Source organism: Anabas testudineus, chromosome 24 (assembly GCF_900324465.2).
Source record: "Anabas testudineus chromosome 24, fAnaTes1.2, whole genome shotgun sequence".
Lineage (NCBI taxonomy): Eukaryota > Metazoa > Chordata > Actinopteri > Anabantiformes > Anabantidae > Anabas > Anabas testudineus.
Genome location: NC_046632.1, coordinates 18,136,768 through 18,154,851, shown reverse-complemented (window position 1 = coordinate 18,154,851; position 18,084 = coordinate 18,136,768). Strand labels below are relative to the sequence as shown.

The 18,084-nt window shown below is 40.4% G+C and overlaps 1 protein-coding gene across 6 annotated transcripts in view; it reads right to left on the bottom strand.

The window, feature by feature from the left end:
• myo6a (myosin VIa) overlaps nt 1-15,471 on the bottom strand; it is a 95,475-nt gene extending 80,004 nt beyond the window's left edge. For 5 of the 6 annotated variants that reach the window (XM_026340694.1, XM_026340695.1, XM_026340697.1 and 2 more), the window contains exon 1: nt 15,259-15,471. The gene's annotated coding sequence lies outside the window, so the exon portion shown is untranslated. The remainder of the gene's footprint in view (nt 1-15,258) is intronic. The other variant, XM_026340699.1, reaches the window with a different exon arrangement.
• Nucleotides 15,472-18,084: the final 2,613 nt, after the last annotated feature.

Here is an 18,084-nt window from a genome sequence, read left to right as displayed (position 1 = left end):
CCATAATCTTTTATGATTTTGTTCATATGGTTTATTTTTCAAGTGCTTTTGTTCTGCTTTTCTATTGTTTATTAATACCAGATACTGAACCTCTGACTTGTTAAAGACTGGTCAATGGAATCAAGTCCAGGACAAATTGAGTCTGATATAGAAGCATAAAAATATAGTTAATAAACCAACCAAGACCAAAACCAAAGGATAATAAAACAGAATGAGGGATTTACATTCCCTGTACTGAGCTCCCAGGGGCTTTGTGGAACCAAACCAATTACACTGTTACTAAGTCAAACCAGCCGCTGGTTGTGTTACTGTGGTGAGGAGGTTTTTCCCACTGGGACGACCTGATACTCGCAGCCTGTACTGGTGTTCAAGGCAGGAAACCAGAGGGGAAATCATTTGGGTCAAACTAGGAACTAAACAGGTTTAAAATTTCAGTTTTATTTAGAATAAATCAAAATATTAAATGAGCTCAAATTAAAGCTCCAGGAATTAAGAAAAATATCTGTAGGATAAAAGAAATGTTTTACTGCATTTCCAGCAGCGTAACGTGGCAGCAGATTTAACACATGCTGAACTTACTGATCCGTTTATTATAATATAAATATTTAAAAAAATATATATATTTAAAATGTTTAAAAGAATATTTAAACATTTCTCAGAGTTACATCATTGAAAACAGAAACTTATCGATTCTGATTCTGTTGATTGGACAAAACTTTTATGTCACTACTTTCAGGCTCTAAGACATGATGATTATGACATTTAACCAATCAAAGTGTAGTATTTGCTAACCACCATTACACCACTGAGATAATTATCATTTCCTGCAGGATCCAAGAAGGACCAACTGTTTTTTCTTCCAATGAAACCACTGCTTGATGAAATATTTCAGTCTGTAATAAAGCGATGAACCAACTGACACCAAACCACCGTTGACAGAACCATGTGGATACAGAGCATTAGCTCCTCAAGTGAACTATGGAAGAAACATATTAAGTAAAGTCTAACCAAAGTACTGCAGCTGTAGTTCTTCCTTTGGACATGTAACTGTACATGTGCATTTACATGAAATCCAAAACCATGGAAGTTAGGTTGTTGTCATTTAGGAGCATCATGACCCTGTTGGAGTCAGAGAATAAGTCCGAGTCACTGTTGGCTGCTAATAAGAGCCGAGACACTGAGCCAAGCTGTGTCCTAGAGTTTCCATCCATCCAGCTGTGGCTGAGGATTACAACATCCAGCATCTCTCTCCTCACATGGTGGCTTCCTGCCAAACTGCAAACTCAATAAGAGCCCTCAGTCTTCATCTGGGAACGTCAAATAATTACCCCAACAGTTGCTGCACTATCTGAGCTGCGTACTAAGAGGCTATCAAAATCAATAGGGGAATTGAACCATTATCGCTTCAGTCTAATCGTCCCCTTTATTACAGCAGCCTGATAACTCCTGTAGCTGGAGGATAACAGGTTTGGTACCTTCAGTAGCTCACGTCTTCATCATTGTCTGAGTTAACTGAACAAGGGCTTGAATGCACGTTAGATGCACACAGAAACAGAGCTCTGATTACACTGTTTTTCTGTAGATGGGAGGGAAGTTACCATGTTCTGCTTTAACTTTTAGCTACAACAACAGATACTGTTTAAGAGTTAATTATTGTGGTCACAGTAAAAGTGGTGATGTACCGAGCTGAATCATACTTCTGTTTGCTGTTTGTCACAAAACACACAGTCCAGTCCTGCACCACTGCAAACCACAAGCTCAATACCAGACACCTACTAAAATAATAAAGGGTATCTGAACATTATTATCTACATAAAGATTTAATTCGTGGTTGTGTTGAATTGCCCTGCTGGTTTTCCAACCATCCCTACCCTGCACACTAATTACCAAGTTCAGGTGTGTTCACTCAATGAGAAGCTGGAAGATACCAACTCACTGTTTTTCTCTACTCCATCCCCATCTAACATGGTATCTTCCAGCTTCTGACTGACTGCACACACCTGATTCACGTTTTCAGCAGTAGATAGGGCAGGAACAGTGGCCCTCGAGGACTAGAACTGACAATCCCTGCATTGGATTGTACCCAATAAAGTGGCCTCTGAGTATCTAGTATTTCAAGCTGTAGCTACACTGGCAAAACGTGTTAGGTCAAGTTGGGTTACAGTCTCTTCACAGCATTTGTTGTTAGTAACAAAAAGATGAAGTAAAAACCTGCAAACTGAGACAACATGAAACCAACAATGAGTGTATCTGACTGTATTGTGTTTGTTACAAAGCCTGATATCATATTTCTGATTGTTGTCCAGATAAACACACACAAACTACAGTTTATAGTGACTAAATCTAACATGCACCAGCCACAAATCATGGCTTTACACCATATAGACCAGAACCCACTGTTAGTTTGGGCCTTTTCATGGAAATACTGAATATCAGCCTAATCCTCCATTATTGTATCTTGAAGTCCCCCAAGCAGAAATAAAACATCTTGTGCATATAAAAGTGAGTTAGATCTCTGTTCCCTGAACACTGTGCAGCTTCAATCTGAATCTGGGAGGTCAGAGGCCTGAGGCTAGGATGACTAAATGTGGATCAAAGGTTGCTGGTAACTCATTGTTAGGGCTGTAAAAATCTCCCAAAGTTACAAAGCCCTAGTCTGCATGTCTGTTATATAAAAGGGGCCATTTAAGGAGAAAGGCTCTGCCCAGCTCAGTCATCTAACTGCTCGGTGCCAGGTGGCACGTCACATAATGTTTTATCACTGTGTAAAGTGGCAGAAAGAAAGAAAGAAGCTGTTTCGATTTTTCGATTTTTATTTTTAAATCACAAATGAACAACTTATCTAACACTTAAAATACAAAACACCAAAAGCTCCTTTTCTACAGGGTAGACAGGCAGGTACATACAGTAAGTGAGTAGCATGTAGGTAAATGTGCATTTACTTCATATGTCACTCTGTCTTCTAAGTAGGAAAGACTTTCAGTGCATGAGAAGGTACACTGGGTGTAGACATTGTAGGATTTGTGGGACTTTGAGAATGTTTTTTTGATAGGTCATCAATATTTTACACTGAATTGTAGGTTTTCAGTTCAGTTATTAGGTAGGTAAGGTTGCTGTCATGTTTCTCATGTAGGAAGGTTTGTGTCTTTAGGAACAGTGAGAGGAAAGTTAGGAAAGTTCAGAGGAATTTTGTACATAGATTGATAAGGTATGGGTAAATAAGAAATTTATTAGGCAGGAAGGAATTCTGTGGACGAGTAGGTTGTTTTTTTTTATATAAGAAAGAAAATTTAAAAAAAACAAGAAAAAGTTCATCATCAGTTGTATGTGTGGAAAGGTAAGTAAGGTATATTTATTGGTAGCTACTGTACAGGTTTTTTACATTTAGCTTGAGGGAGATAAAGTTTTGTTTTTAGGTTGACTAAGCATTTTGTGGACTAGAAAAAAAAAAGTTATACAATAAATAATAATAATAATAATAATAATAATAATAATAAAAAGCAGATATGTTGCAGAAATAAATTCCTTTCTGTTTATTTTAAAAACTATTTAAACTGCATTACTCAGCACAGTAGGCCAAGTTGCAAAATCAGTTTCTGCAGCAATGCAGCATAACTCATTTCAACATAATTAACTACATAACCCACATAACATCGACACTTTGATCTCTAATCTGAGCTGAGTTTTATTAGCGTTGCTCAACCCAGTTTTCCAGCTTGTGAGGTCATTGCATCACATCTTGTGCAGTGGTAGGAGATGGTGAGTGTGTCAGTGATGCTGTGTGGGCTGTACAGTGTGTTTGAAGGAGGTTTTCATCTCTCTTCTCTTTTAATACTAACTCTTGGTGCTGCAGCCAGGGAATCTGTTACATTGATCAGAAGCGGGTGTTAAAAGCCACGTGGCAGCAGCAGCACTGAGGACATTTTGAGTTATGAATGTTCCTTGCGGGACTGTTGAACACACTTAGTTACTGAGCTTCAGTACGAGTTCTGAAGCTCCTACTTTTTACTCCATTTACTACATTTTGACAACTTTAATTACTGAGTGATGATCGTCCAATAAAACAGATATTACACTGACAGGCACTGATTTGCTGTAAAATAAGTTTATCTATACTATGAATCACACAGATTACATGTACAAGCAGCATTGGGATATTTTTAAATTATCAACCTGAGTGGGAGAGTAGAGACTAGAAAATCATAGTTTCAATTTAAAATAAAATTTTTCATGTTTTATGGTGTAACTAGAGCTGAAATATGAGATAATCAAGGCTCTTCATTATCAGATGTGATGATTTGGTGCTTTTCTTAGTAACATATTATGAAAATTGCAATCTTACATTTTAGAGAAGATATCAATGAACCACACCTCACTGATCATCAGTGTTACAGTAAATCATCTCTCGACACCGTCTAACAGGAAGTCTGGTGGTTTAGGTGCTGACCTCTGATCTTTGAGGCTTTTGAAATGTTATTCTTCCTGGTCGTCAATCGAACTCCTTTTTAGTGCAGCTTCCTTCTTGGTGAGACAGAATTTATCATCCTAGTTAAAGAGTCACTAAGGAATCTGTCTTCAGTAGAAACTAGCTGGTAACAAATCAGAACAGTAACATTAAAACCTGGTTGATCGTTTGGCTGCTAGTTCAAAAAAGTTAATGTGATGCACTGATAAAAAAGATTTAAGGTGACAACATAATGTTCTATATAAACATTTGGGTATTCATTTTCTGTACATTTTACTCAGTTGTAAATAGATTTTTTTTCTTTAATCAACCCATGATGACTCATGACAATTTTTAACAAATAAAAAAAGTCCAAATCCACACTTACAGAGATGCTAAAACCCAGAAACTCAACACTTTAATAATGTTCAATAAAATATTAAAGTTTTATCTCTTCACATTTGAGAAGTTAACAATATTTGGTATTTCTTATTAAGAAGTTGTCAATTAATTTTCCTCCTCAGTGCCTTCTTGCCTCGGCCCCAATTTACATAACTGTGTAATCCGCTTTGATTCAATTAGAAGATTTTTAATGATAAGATTTTGATTAATTGCTTCTACAAGCTGCATATTCTCCGTTAATGGAAGACAATTTATCAACTGTGAGTTTATCAGTTTAAAGTTTTAATCTCTAGTTTTAACGTCCTGTAGAACAGAAATAATACAAGGACTCCATTAGACACTGACTGAATCTATAAAAAACGTACTCATGCCTTACTCCACACTAAATTTAGCATCGGCTGACACTGCAGCTAAATTTATCCGCAGAAGTCTCATCCAATAATTTCTGGTTTTACCCACAGACTTAAAAACCTGGAAACTGCTCATCTCTCTGATCTAAAGCAGCTGTTTCAGAAAACACAAAGCACCAACACCAGACAGCTAATGGCAGAGCTGCTGCACTCACGACCACACTAATGGTTTTTTACCAAAGCCTTAAAGTAAAAGGGTACAGTCTATTTCCAGCCACTGCCCTCAATATAAAAATCCTGCGAGGTGGTTTGGCTTCACAGTTAACGTGCACTGAGCTGTCAGCATTCTCTGGGACATTATTTCCATTAACATCCTCAGTCAGGTGAAAAATTAAAGATGCAAACTGAGCAGAGAATGAATATGTGCTGAAGAGTCCCAATGCAGCCATCAGAGCAGAAGCATTATGCTAATGACACTTCCACTAAATTAGTTTTAAGATTTTACACTGGAGTAGAACAATTACAGAAGCGGCAAAAAGCAAACAAACAGCCGATCGCATGAGGAGTTATCTACTTTCTACAGTGGTGAAAGGAATAATAACTCCACTCAAACCCAATCAATTCAAAGTCATATAGGAAAAGTCAGTAAGCTTCATCCTCTGGGAACCATGAACGTCTGTACAATCGGTCAATCAGATGTTCACATTCTGTAGATCTAGAAATAAAAAGTGGTCTATGTGGTGTTTTGGGAAAATAATTTAATCATTAGTAAAAATGGCTGCAGTGTTTTTTCAGTGTAAATTTAGCACAGGTGACACAAACCGAGTAGAGACGACTGACACAGATCACTTACTGACCTACAGAACCTTTTACGGTCTATATCATGTTGCGTCATACTGTTCGATGGAGGCTAAACAAAGGAAAACTGGCACTTCAGCCTGCATCATGTACTGAAAACCTCATCTAGTTGTGTTGCTGGGTGTAAGAATCGAAGGAGTAACAGCTCGAACTTAGAGTTTTACCTTATATCAGCTGCAACTGCCAGTAAACATGTGGTTTAACATGTTTGCTACCATTAAAAGGGTCTAAACATCTTCTTTCAGAGGTTAATCTCTTTCTGAACTAGTCTGCACTGTGTATCTTCTGTTTTTAGGGTGTAGTTTATACATAAATTATTGTACAGCCATCAGCCACAACATTAACACCACCTGGTGATTTGAATGTTGTGGTGGACGCTGCGTCAGGGCTCCAGTCAGAGGCTCATTCCGGTCTCTGCATCAAACATTTCAACCGCTGTAGTTAAACTAAACACTATCAGGAGGATTTTCAGACATATTCACACTGAATGCACAAACATGCAAATTCATTTAGAAATTATTTACTAAATTTGTCTCGTTCACGCCGCAACATTTGCCTGATATGCAAAGAACTGCACTCGTCTGCATCATGTTTTCTGAATTATGATTTCTCTGTCTGTCTTGGTACTTTAGACAGACCCACCTGCCCTTTACACCTGGGAGCTCCAGTATAAAGACGTTCAGTGTTTGGTGACAAGCTGACTGTTTACATATTCAAACATATGGATGTAAAGGTCGGTGTACGTTGTTGACACATGAGCCGAACGCTGACTAGAAGCAGAAAAAGACGACTCATTGTTTAAATAGAGTGACAGTGATATTTAATATATCTGATGAAGGTTACAGTCCTATTTCTGTCACTTTTACTCTCAGCATGAAATGTTTTGAGTGATTTCAGATTATCAATGAAAGAAAGGCAATGCAACCTGTTGCTGAACTACTAACTGACTCAAGTCCTAACCCTAACCATCTAGAGGCCTGGTGGTGGCGCTCGGTGTAAGTGAACCACTGGTGCATGAAGTAAAGTTCACTGAAGCCGAACGGACAACATGAGCACGATGAGCATCAGCTCATGTAAATTTTCCCATGATATGAACAATGTTGGATTCATCCTCTCAGCCGAGGCTGTTTGAGCAGCAGCACACAGAGCTCAGCTCCCTGACTGCCTATTAGACCCGAGTTCAGGAGGAGAATATTTCTGGGATGTGGTAACAGAGACAGGTTGATTTCTCTGCTCTGTGCAGACCTGTGCTTTGTGGTATTTTTGTGTCTGCTTAATTACATCTCACATCCATTACTGAACACTGGGGCTGTAACAGAGACCACAAAGACAAAGACACCTAAATATTTGGCTGCTTAGTCTGAAGACTCAATCAGAACATTAATTATTAACAGTATAACAATCAATTCATTTCTTTTACTGAGGAAATATTATCTTATTTCAGCTTTTCAAACATTACATTTTTTTAGGCTTTTGAACTGAACTTATGTATAAAACAAAGCACCTGAAAACATCACCAGAGAAAAATAATGAAATGAAAATTATTCTTTATGTATAAACGTTAAATTACTGTTTCACACGTAAATGTGTCCATCAACCAGTAAAGTTACAGTTCATATTTGTATCTGTCCAGACTCATAATCTGTTCATCCTCAAGTCCAAGTGAACATTTCTGCTAAATATAAAAAAGTTTCCTGAAGTTCTTGAGTAATAACAAATAACATAATGCCTCTGCACCGGCTGAAGACGTTATTGTATGTAACAGTCTACAAACATTTAGATGGTTTGTCAAATGTCTCTGAAGACAGAGGTAAAGAGATCAGGATAAGTGCTGGATACGGCTCTGCTTCTAAAACTCAGGCTTAATACTTATTATAATTATAAAGATTATCACAGTGAGGAAACAGCTGAAACACTTATTAACATAATAAACTGTAAGTTAAGAACATTTTCTTATTTCTATTTAAATTGTGCTTTTGTTCAGATGTGCAGAGACTTTTTGGATTTCTTTTTATGAATTAACATGTTCATAAAATATATTAACACATTTCTTAGCTATGTTCAAAAGAAAGAAGCGAAGGGGCTCTGAGGTTTAATGATCCAAACTCCAAAGACACTGGATCATAAGTTTCTCTACAGTTTAACTTAATCACAGAGTTTAATTATAATTAGTTATTATTAGTTTAGCCTCTTTACGAAGATTCTATCAGGTGCATGTGGCCAAAAGCAACAGTTCCATTCATTCATACACTGAAAAAGAAGCTTTAAGTTTTTTCAAATGACAAAAATGGAAATTTATTCTATGTGCAGAAACTCCTCTCTCGCTCGGTGTGTGGTAACACTCCACACCTCCAGCGTGGAATGCCGGATGAGCCACAGGGGACAAGATACAACTGCTAACACGCGTGCCGTGTCTTATTAAACCTGAACAGAACAACATTTATGAGTGGACTGATCCTAAATGACAACTCTACAAAGAACCCCCCCGCCCCCCCTTTACCTAAACTGCTGGAAATATTTGGACACAGCATCATGTAGTAAACATCAGCAGACAGCGTATTAAAGTGTGTCAGGGTGGGGATCAGAACAAAGTCGCCAGCAGCAGCTGTTACTTTGTGAGTTTGAGAGCACGACACATTTCCCAGCAGCAGAGGAAGTGCTGCTTGAATCGGAGGCTGCAGTTCTGTGTGTCGACCCACTCCTCCGCTGACAAACGGCTGATTGTTGGATCTGTGTCACGGCTCACTGAGAGCTCACTGTCACGGCCGTTCAGCCAGGGTCACGTGGTGAACAGAGAGCCTGTGATGGGTCCACAAATAAAAAACCTCTGAGGCCAGACTGACAGTGAGGGCGTTTTAGACCTAATGTTGGTTTGATCGGGTCTAATTCAGTCTGGACGCTGTATGTGTGACACAGTCATCGATAGCAGCCTGTTCACAGATCAGACTTTAAATGGAAGCTGCCTCAGCTCACATCATTTAGTCTGATGTGAAGTGATGACATCTCATCATTTATCTGACTGGTTCAGCTTGATTTCTCATATTCTGCCTCGCTGGTTGATAATTAAAACAAACTACCAGCTTCAGTTTGCCTGGTTTTAACATTTATTCTCCGATTGCGCAGGAAATCATGCCTCGCAGCTCCTGAAATAACTTTGATCTCTCCCACGGCTGATTGCACAGCTGAGAGAACATGTTGTTTTACACAAGCTCCTGTAATGATGATTCTCTTTTCTGTCTCCTGCTCCTACACAGCATCATGACTCCTAATGGCAGCGTGGGTGCACAGACCAGCCAGCACCAAACATGCAGAGTACTCTAAAATGTAAAATGATCTTGTTCTGAATGCAGCCTCGGTCAAAGGAATGACCCTGTCACTTACTAATCATCAACATAGTCACCTAGTGCAACTCAAATCGTCCCTCGTGACATTTGGAACTCTTTATATCAGACGTTTGTGGTTTTACGTACGTTCATGAACGTTAACCAGCTTCTTTGAAGCAGTTCACCTGCTGCTGCCACACCTACAGCAAAGCTTCACCACAACAGGGTGTGTTAGAGGATCCACAGATTAGCAGGTGATTCCACTGTGTGAAAAAGAGTCTACACCCTCCAAACACACACATACACTCGTCCCACTTTAATATAAAGCCTTTTAACTTTACCTTATTCTAATCTGAACCTTAAAACCTTCATAAAGTCATTTTAAAGTAGTGAGGACTGATCAAGATGAAGATGTCCCAACGCTGCAACAACATAAAGACTAAAGAATATTAGTCTGAAACTGATGAAGTTAAGTCCTCTTTACACTCCTCAAATGTGACAAAGTTCTAAATATTTGACTGTTTTAAAAGGTTTGACAGACAGAATAAGACATTTACTGACGTCACTAATGTGTCAAGCACAATGTAAAAGATATTTTCAGCTTGTAATGTCAAAAATAAGAGTTAGTAGATTAATTAGCTTTGAAAATAACAGCGAGTAGCAGCACTAATTTCCATAATGATGGTATAAAACTAAAGGTCCCTGCATCAAACATACACTGGGAAATGTGCATGATGTTTGGAAATCAATATTTCTGTGAATGTCCAGGATGAAGATTCAAATGTGATGATTTCAGCAAAGCTGTGGTATTTGAAAGTGCTGATCTTTTACAAACTCCCTGTAAAACTGTTTAAAGATTGACAAGAGTCATCCTCCTGATGTTGAACTTTAACACCAATAAACAGCGTTATAAGCAGCTAAAAGTTGTACATTACACACAGAGTCTTAAATCCTCATCCTGCTGCAGTGCAGTGGAGATTGAGATCATCTCAGCATGATTTACCGACAGTGGCCTGTGAGGTTTAAAAGTTTCCTGTCTTAAAAACAATCCCAGGGTTCTTGTGTTTTCTCAGGATCTTTCTAATCTGTGTTCTGTGTGGTTGCTTCTCTACAGCAGATAATGTAACAGAGCTTAAAACAGGGACGTGTGCAGACGCCCCAAAAAGAAAGAGAGGAAGCGTCCGGCGGGGGCGGGCGTCAGCCCCACAGAGACAGAGAGACAGAGGTCAACAAGGATCAAAGGACTAGAGCTGCATCCAATGATTTCACCAGGGGCATCCCTGGGAAAAACACCGGCTCCGAATCAGTGTGACGTTTGGTTTCTCGTGTGCGTCCAGTGCTGTTGTGTAACGGGTCTCACGGCAGCCGAGTGCGGACGTCCAGTGGAGCTGGCAGCGAACCAACGTCAGCTAAATATAACAACCAGGAAACAAAAGAGAGACTGGAAGGAAGAGACGGCTGATGTGACGCATCCACGATTAGAAATGTTCTAAGAAAACATGAATTCAGGTCAACCACACCTACCAGGTATAATTATGATGTAATGGCCCCAGTACACCCCAGTGACAGGGCAACAGCCACAGCAGAAAATCAATCAGCAACCACTTTAATCACCGAATGAATAATTAAACTCAGAAAATCAGTGTCTCAAATATAACTTAAGACTAATCTAAAGGTTACCAGAAAGGAGAACCACAATCCAACACCCAGAGCTGTAAAACCTGACAACAGCTCGATCTAGGATTCCTGTGTCATTTGGATGTTTAAGAGAAGTCGGATTAAGTCGGGTCAAAGTCCTCCTGGACTAAAGCCTCAAAAACATAACGCGACCAACCAGAGCAAGAACTGCTAAATAAATGCACCTTCACTCTGCTCGAGTCAACAGCGACTATCTCTCTGGAATAAAAGTTAGAATCAAAGTTCCTGTTCTCGTCATCTGGGTTTAATCTAAATCTTAATACATGTAGAGCTGCACGTGTCAAACCAGTGACATTACCCAGTATAACCCAGTAAAGGCCTGGCTCTGACTCCGTACCAAGAGGCCTTGGGTTTCAAAGGTCACCAACACGTGATCCTCAGCGTTGCTACGGTTACAACACTCTCCACCATAATGATATAATAATGGGTTGGGTGTATTTGCATGTCAACATGACGTGACAGGCTGATTCACTCACAGCTGAACCAAACAGGCTGAAGGGAAAGTGAGCGTGAAAGCACAGGTCTGCTGTTACAGACAAAAAGACAGGCTGCTAAAAATAAACACACCTGAACATTAAATATAGTCACAGCACCTTCAGTGCAAAGGCTTTAAATCTGCCCTTATCTGATTAAATAAAGCAGACCGTATCTTTAAGAGTGGTTTTATTTTGGTAAAGCAATGAACATTTGACATTTTCATTTCAGTTGGCAGCAAATTACTGATTAGTTGGGGGTAGATACATGTTGGTGCATTTACTATAACACAAATGACCTACATTCTGTTCTGTCCCTGAATGCCTCTCACACAGTGTCATCTTCTGACAGTCACTCTAGTTTTTTATCGTGGTCCGACAAACAAGCAGCGGCCATCAGCCGGGTTTTAACTGAACAGTAACAAAATCATTTTAAAGTAAAAGTGAAAAACAGACGGCCAGGAAACCCCAATGTGTTCACTTCAAAATAAAACAAAAAGTGAGTCCACGTAACTTCTGTTTACAACAACAAGCGCTTCCAGGATGTTTGAGCAGGAAACCCCCTGGTGTGAGCCAGCCGGGCTCACAGACTGCATGTAAGTCGACACTCTTCATCACCATCGCCGGCTCAGTGGAGCATGACTAATTTAATATTTCTCCATCAGAAACAAGATATGTATGAACCCCTCCACCCTCCATCACCACCAGTGAAGAGAAAGTAGACGAGAGAGCTGCAGGGTGGGTAGTGTTACTCTATTCAGAGTCTCTGAACTGACAAACTTTTCATTGCATCCTCCAATTTTACATGAACTCCTACACAGAGGAGACAAAGTGTGGGCTGCAGTCTTCAGACAAGAACCTATAGGCCCATTTCCACTGCTGGAACTGTTATTGGGACACCAGGAACCTTTTGGAGAACTTGGTTCTTTTTACCTAAGTATCAACTGGAGGAGCCGGGGCCTACAATTAGCACCAGGGATGTAGCTCTACCCTGAAAAAGAAAGTTCCAGGTCAGGGAGTAATGTTTTAAATGTGGGGGTGGGGCCAGCGGCACCGAAGCACAGCATTGTTAGAACCCACGGCTGTTGTGCACACAGTGACGTTAAAAATGACCAGTCAACATGTTTTTATACTTCAGCTTCCTAGTTTTGGGTTTTTCTTCTCTTGGCTTTGACCCTGTCATGGAAATGCAAATCACACTGTGCTCAAAGGAACGCAGGGAAGGTTCCTGGACTTTAGTTCCAGGGATAGAGAAGTACCAGGAACTTTCCTAATAGGTCAAAATGCAGCTAAAAGTACCCTAGCTTATGGTATAATATATCAACTTATCAGAAATATATCTGTCATAAATAGGTGTGTAATGATTCTTCAGATCCACAGTTCAGATCATCAGTTTGGATCTACTAGGCTCTGAGCACTGGCCATGAATGCCTCACGTATCGGCCTATCCTCTGTCTTGTCAGTAAACGCCTCACTAAAACTGAAACCGAGGCAGCTCACACCGCTCTTTCCCTTTAGACAAAGTGACAGGTCCTCTTACTATAAGCAATACCAGAAATATTTAAATCTGACAAGAATAAAATGATTTATTTTATTTCTTCACTATAATCTTAAAACGATCATTTAATTCTCTCTGCACCACCGTGGTTTATTAGGCTCAGCTGTGCTCTGTGCTGTTATTTGCTTTTATTGAAAAAGTCATTTTAACATCATAAAACTCCCACATATGTCCAAACTTCCTCAAAGAACCTCACACATTCCCTCAATCTCTCTTCCAGGATATTCCAGAAATTCTTTGACCAGGTTTCCTGACAGATTTTCTCTCTCTGCCTCCTCCAGCTGCTTCCTCCTCAGAGTTAGGATGTAAAGAACAAGTTTACAGAGAGAGAACACAGCTACATCTAATCAGTATATGGAGACAGTCGCGCTAATGCCATCATGCAATCCAGCTGTTTAATATCTAATGAATACAGGGACCTTTTAAGTGGATATAGATGCATATAAAGAGCTTATCCTGACTGAGACACTTGAACGTGAGCCAGTTCTCAGGATGCCAAGCACGCTTGAGCAGTCACATCTGTGCAGCCAAAAAGCAAAGAAGCAAGTCGAGACTCCGTTCTTGATAAAAGTTACTTCACTCTTAAAAAATCTAATCGCTGAGTCTGTATAGTGCACAACGTCATAAGTGCAACAACAGATTCCAAAGAAAGCTCAACATTCAACTAATCCAATAATCGTGCAGTCATTCAGGATCATTTCCTGCAGAGGACTTTGATCCCTGAAGGAAGGACAGCTTGGTTACAATAAGCACTATTTCCTGCTGTGACATACAGTAACTGTGTGTGAGTTCAGTCATAAAAGGAGCAAAAGTCAAAGTCCCTTTGGAGATCAGGAGAGGCCTCCACCTCATCAAAGATGCTGAAGACACAAGAACAATCGGAGCAGTGTGGGAGAGGGAACCACTGAACTAAGCATGCACAAGTCAAAAGGTGAATATCACAGGTATAATGTGGTTTTTCAGTCATTCAGAGGGACTTTGTGACAGTATAATGACCATAATAGCTCCAGCACAAAAACAAGCTCAGGACAAACACAATAAGCGCTGAGAGCTCTTATATAATCATGCAGCACAAATCAAACCACAGCACTTGCTGAGCTCGTTTCCTGCATCCACACTTCTGAGGATGCCTCCACATCTTTGAGCATCAGCCAGTAATATTCCAATGGCCACCTTTCTTTATTGTCATGCAAAGCAGCTCCATTGATTCTTCTTCCATGCTCAGCAGCAGCAGGGGGAGGAGAGAGGCTGCAGGCCGCAGCCGAGCTGACATTGGGGGACCTGACATGTTGGTGCTGCTGCTACTAACTCAGCCTCACATGTCATGCACGCACCACTGAATTATCCCCACGGCCTGTCGAGCTCTGTCCCCTCAGAACTCAATCTACCGTGATGAGGTTTGTGCAAAACGCTCGTTCCGACATGCTCTGGCTGTCTAGACACATTCTCACGCTGATCCAAACCTCATTCAAAAACTGCGAGAATTAGGAATCGCCCTGCTTGTGGGACACTGACATGCGCTATGAACAATGAGTCAACACTTTTTTTTTAATTCTAAAACACTTCTATTTAACTCGGCGTGTGTGTTTAATCTGTGGCGTCTCACTTATTCAAATAACCCCACTTGTTGTTAGAGTTTGCCTTTTATTTCCTCTCTTCTTCTACAGGACTAATCATTTAGTGTTAACAGCAGCGACGTCCAGAGTATTGATAAAGTTGAAGCTGGAGTCTAATTAAATGAGTCACGGTGTATTCTTTATTAGCCGATTTTAACACCGTGTCCTTATTATTATTAAGATGTATTAGACAATGTATTCTCTAATACATGCATCTATTTAACACGAGCCAATTTTAAATCGCCATATGTTTGAATGAAGTCTGGTGTCGACTCCTTAACAAAGCAAACCCAAGAACGAGTTATGTTGGTAAAAATGTGAATTTTTCACCCCTGAATGTTAAAATGATAAAAACCGAGGTGTTGCTGCAGTTTGACTGTTTATTCTGACTAAATCCCACTGGTTCTGGAGGGTTTACCCCTCAGCCCCTCTGTGTTGACAGGCTCCCCGTGCTGCTGGCTGCTAACACCGGGACGCTGCTGCGTGCTGTAGCCGCCTCAGCTAGCTAACACCTCGGCTCCTCCGGTTCTACCCACCTCGTCTGTGTGGAAACTCCCGGGACTCAGCGACTCGTTTCTGGGCAAACTGCGTTTAAAAATCCCACAGAAGCAGAAGAAGAAGAAGAAGCAGCGCTCGTCCTGAACACAGCCGCGCCGGGCGTCTCCACAAGATCGCCGTCCGCTCCGGCAGCCTGGGCCACACTCTCCCCGCCCTGCAGCCTCCGACTCCCGCAGCAATCCTGGGAAACCGGCCCCGTGACGTCACGCGCTGGGTAAACAGTCCCGGTGGAGCGGGACCTTCTGCAGGGGGCGCTGTCCGGGACCGGGGGGGTCTGTGTCCGCTGAGGAGGAGCACATGACCCCGGAGAGCTGCAGGAGCACGTTTTAATGGAAGATGTGTGAAGATGCATTCATGTTCAAATGAAAGAAACGTGATGAGCTTCTATTAAAAGTTTCAGTGATGCAGCTTCAGCTCCTCTTAATGCAGCTCTTTGCTTCTTAGTGGCTCCTTTCTACCTGTCAGAGGACACGTTGCACGGTTTTATTTGGAGTTTGGTTTGTTTTAACATGCACAGGATCACACAGTTCATTTAAAGACCTGTGAACTCTGAGGGAAGATGTGACATTAAGGCCTTCAGAGAGGTTGGGATTAACTGGGATCATGTTAAAGACGTCAACAGTGGTGCTAATCTCTGTCTGTCACTGTCGGTCATTGTAGACAGAAGTGTCTCACAAATAACTAAAAATGACCAATTAAACCAGTGGATATTCAACATATAACGTGTGATCACCTTTAAAACAGACATTCCTGCACTTCATTAAGGCAAAGTTGGGTTTTTATCTGACTAAATGTTGGTGTTGTTGATCTAATCGCTCCAACTGGAGGTCGTCCAGCAGGAACACACTGACACCAAGGCTGCACAGATGACTCTTCATCACTCCTCTGCAGACAGATGGAGGTTGTGTACCTGTGGTTCCTTTAAATGACGAGAGTTGAGGATCCGTTAATATTATTTTTACTGTACAATGAAGACAAGATGGTGGATATTAGACAAATGTTCATAATTGCAGCTTTTATTTGATGTTGCGTTGACGTACTTAGAGCAAACACCTGACAGGTGTGTCTCGTTACCCTGTTGAGTTCTGTGAGACTGATTGTTTAAATGACTACACTTGGTTTAAACCTTGGGTTCAACCAGAAAACACTTGTTGTTAATCAGGATTAATTAAAGATGAACACTGGGAATATTAGTACAACATTTTATAATGTCCTGAAAAAGAAAGAAACCTCTGGTGTACCGAGCAACATACAGGAGCTGCGTTCTGATTGAATTTTACATTTACATTTAGTTATTTTGCAGATGCTTTTATCCAAAGCAACTTAGAGGTGAGGTATGAAGCAAACTATCTAAGCCAAGGAGACAAACTTTAGAGCTCTTTATTAGAGTTCTGTTTTTACCAAGTTGAGAGTGAGGCAGGTTGTTCTTTTGAGGTCAGGGGACCACAAGACATTGTTCACTGGCAGACTGCAGTAAGCAAGAGGGATTGGAGACCAGGATGAGGGAGTTCAGGTACCAGTGTTGTTGAGTTGACCACTTAAAGGTAAAGGTCAAAGGTTTGAAGCTGATGCAGCAGCTACATGACGCCAGTGCAGAGATCTGAACAGGGGTTTAACAGTCTCATAATGAGACGATCATAGAGGTATGCTGATAGATGAGGTTGACAGTTTGTCTCCATTCAAAAAAGAATTAATCTTTATCTATCCTTTGATTTTTAAACCCAGATGTCTCAGTTTACAGCAAGAATAGATAAATTAGCCTCATGAAGTCCAAACAGCGCTAAAATACAGAGTATTTGTAATTCTCTTTCTTTCAATTCTATATCTGGCAAAAACAAAATTACAAATAAATAAATAAATAAATAATCATGTTCCTGATCATTACCTCAGCACTTCATTTATATTTGATGTTTTAATCATTTAAGGCTTTAGTGTGAAGGAGCTCATAAGTGAGACGACAAAACACTCTTCAAGAGTCATGAATGTTTTAGTGTCTCGTAACGTAACACTGGATGAGTTGTCGTCTCATGAAGAATAAGTCACTCAACATCAGACTGAAAGCTGAGAGCAGCATTTCATAACAAAGCAGAAAGACACACCTGCTTTATAAATACTTTGGTTAGACAGTAGGCCCTACAAAACCGATAGAACGGGAAGAAGATTTTCCAAAGCGTTTTGGACTCCACAGTCAACTGTCGGACAGATCATGTACAATTAGAGAATATTTAACACAAGTGTTTCCCCAGGAGTGGTCGACCTACAGCAACTGACATAAGCTAGAAACTGGTGGAACAAGAAGTTCTGCAGATGAATGAGACCTAAATAAAACTTTCTGGCCTGAATGAGAAATGCCAAGTTTGGCTAATAAGATAACAACCTGATGGTGGTGGCAGTATCATGATCCGGGCCTGTTTTGCTGGATTCAGATCAGGAAGATTTGCCACTATTGATCGAGGTATGAAGTCTGAGTAGTAGCCGTTAGTTTTACAGAAAAATATTAAGTTTCCATGTCCAGTTTAACAGAAGGTTAAAGACAATGACCCTTAACACACAAGTAAATCCTGTAGAAACGCTAGAAAACGAGCAGGTGGTTGATGCAAGAAGCTAAACAAGATCTTTGAGTTGAGCTGTTCTGTAGGAGGAATGAGCTAAAATCTCTTCAAGCTAATGTTCACAGCTGCTGAACCGTAAGAGGAAACTCCAACATTTGGTTCAGTTTGTGAAGAGACAAAATGAAATCAGGGTTTTGAAGTGGTTCTCTCCTCGAGTCAGTTCAGAGTGTTGACTTTCTGCCACCTCTGTTA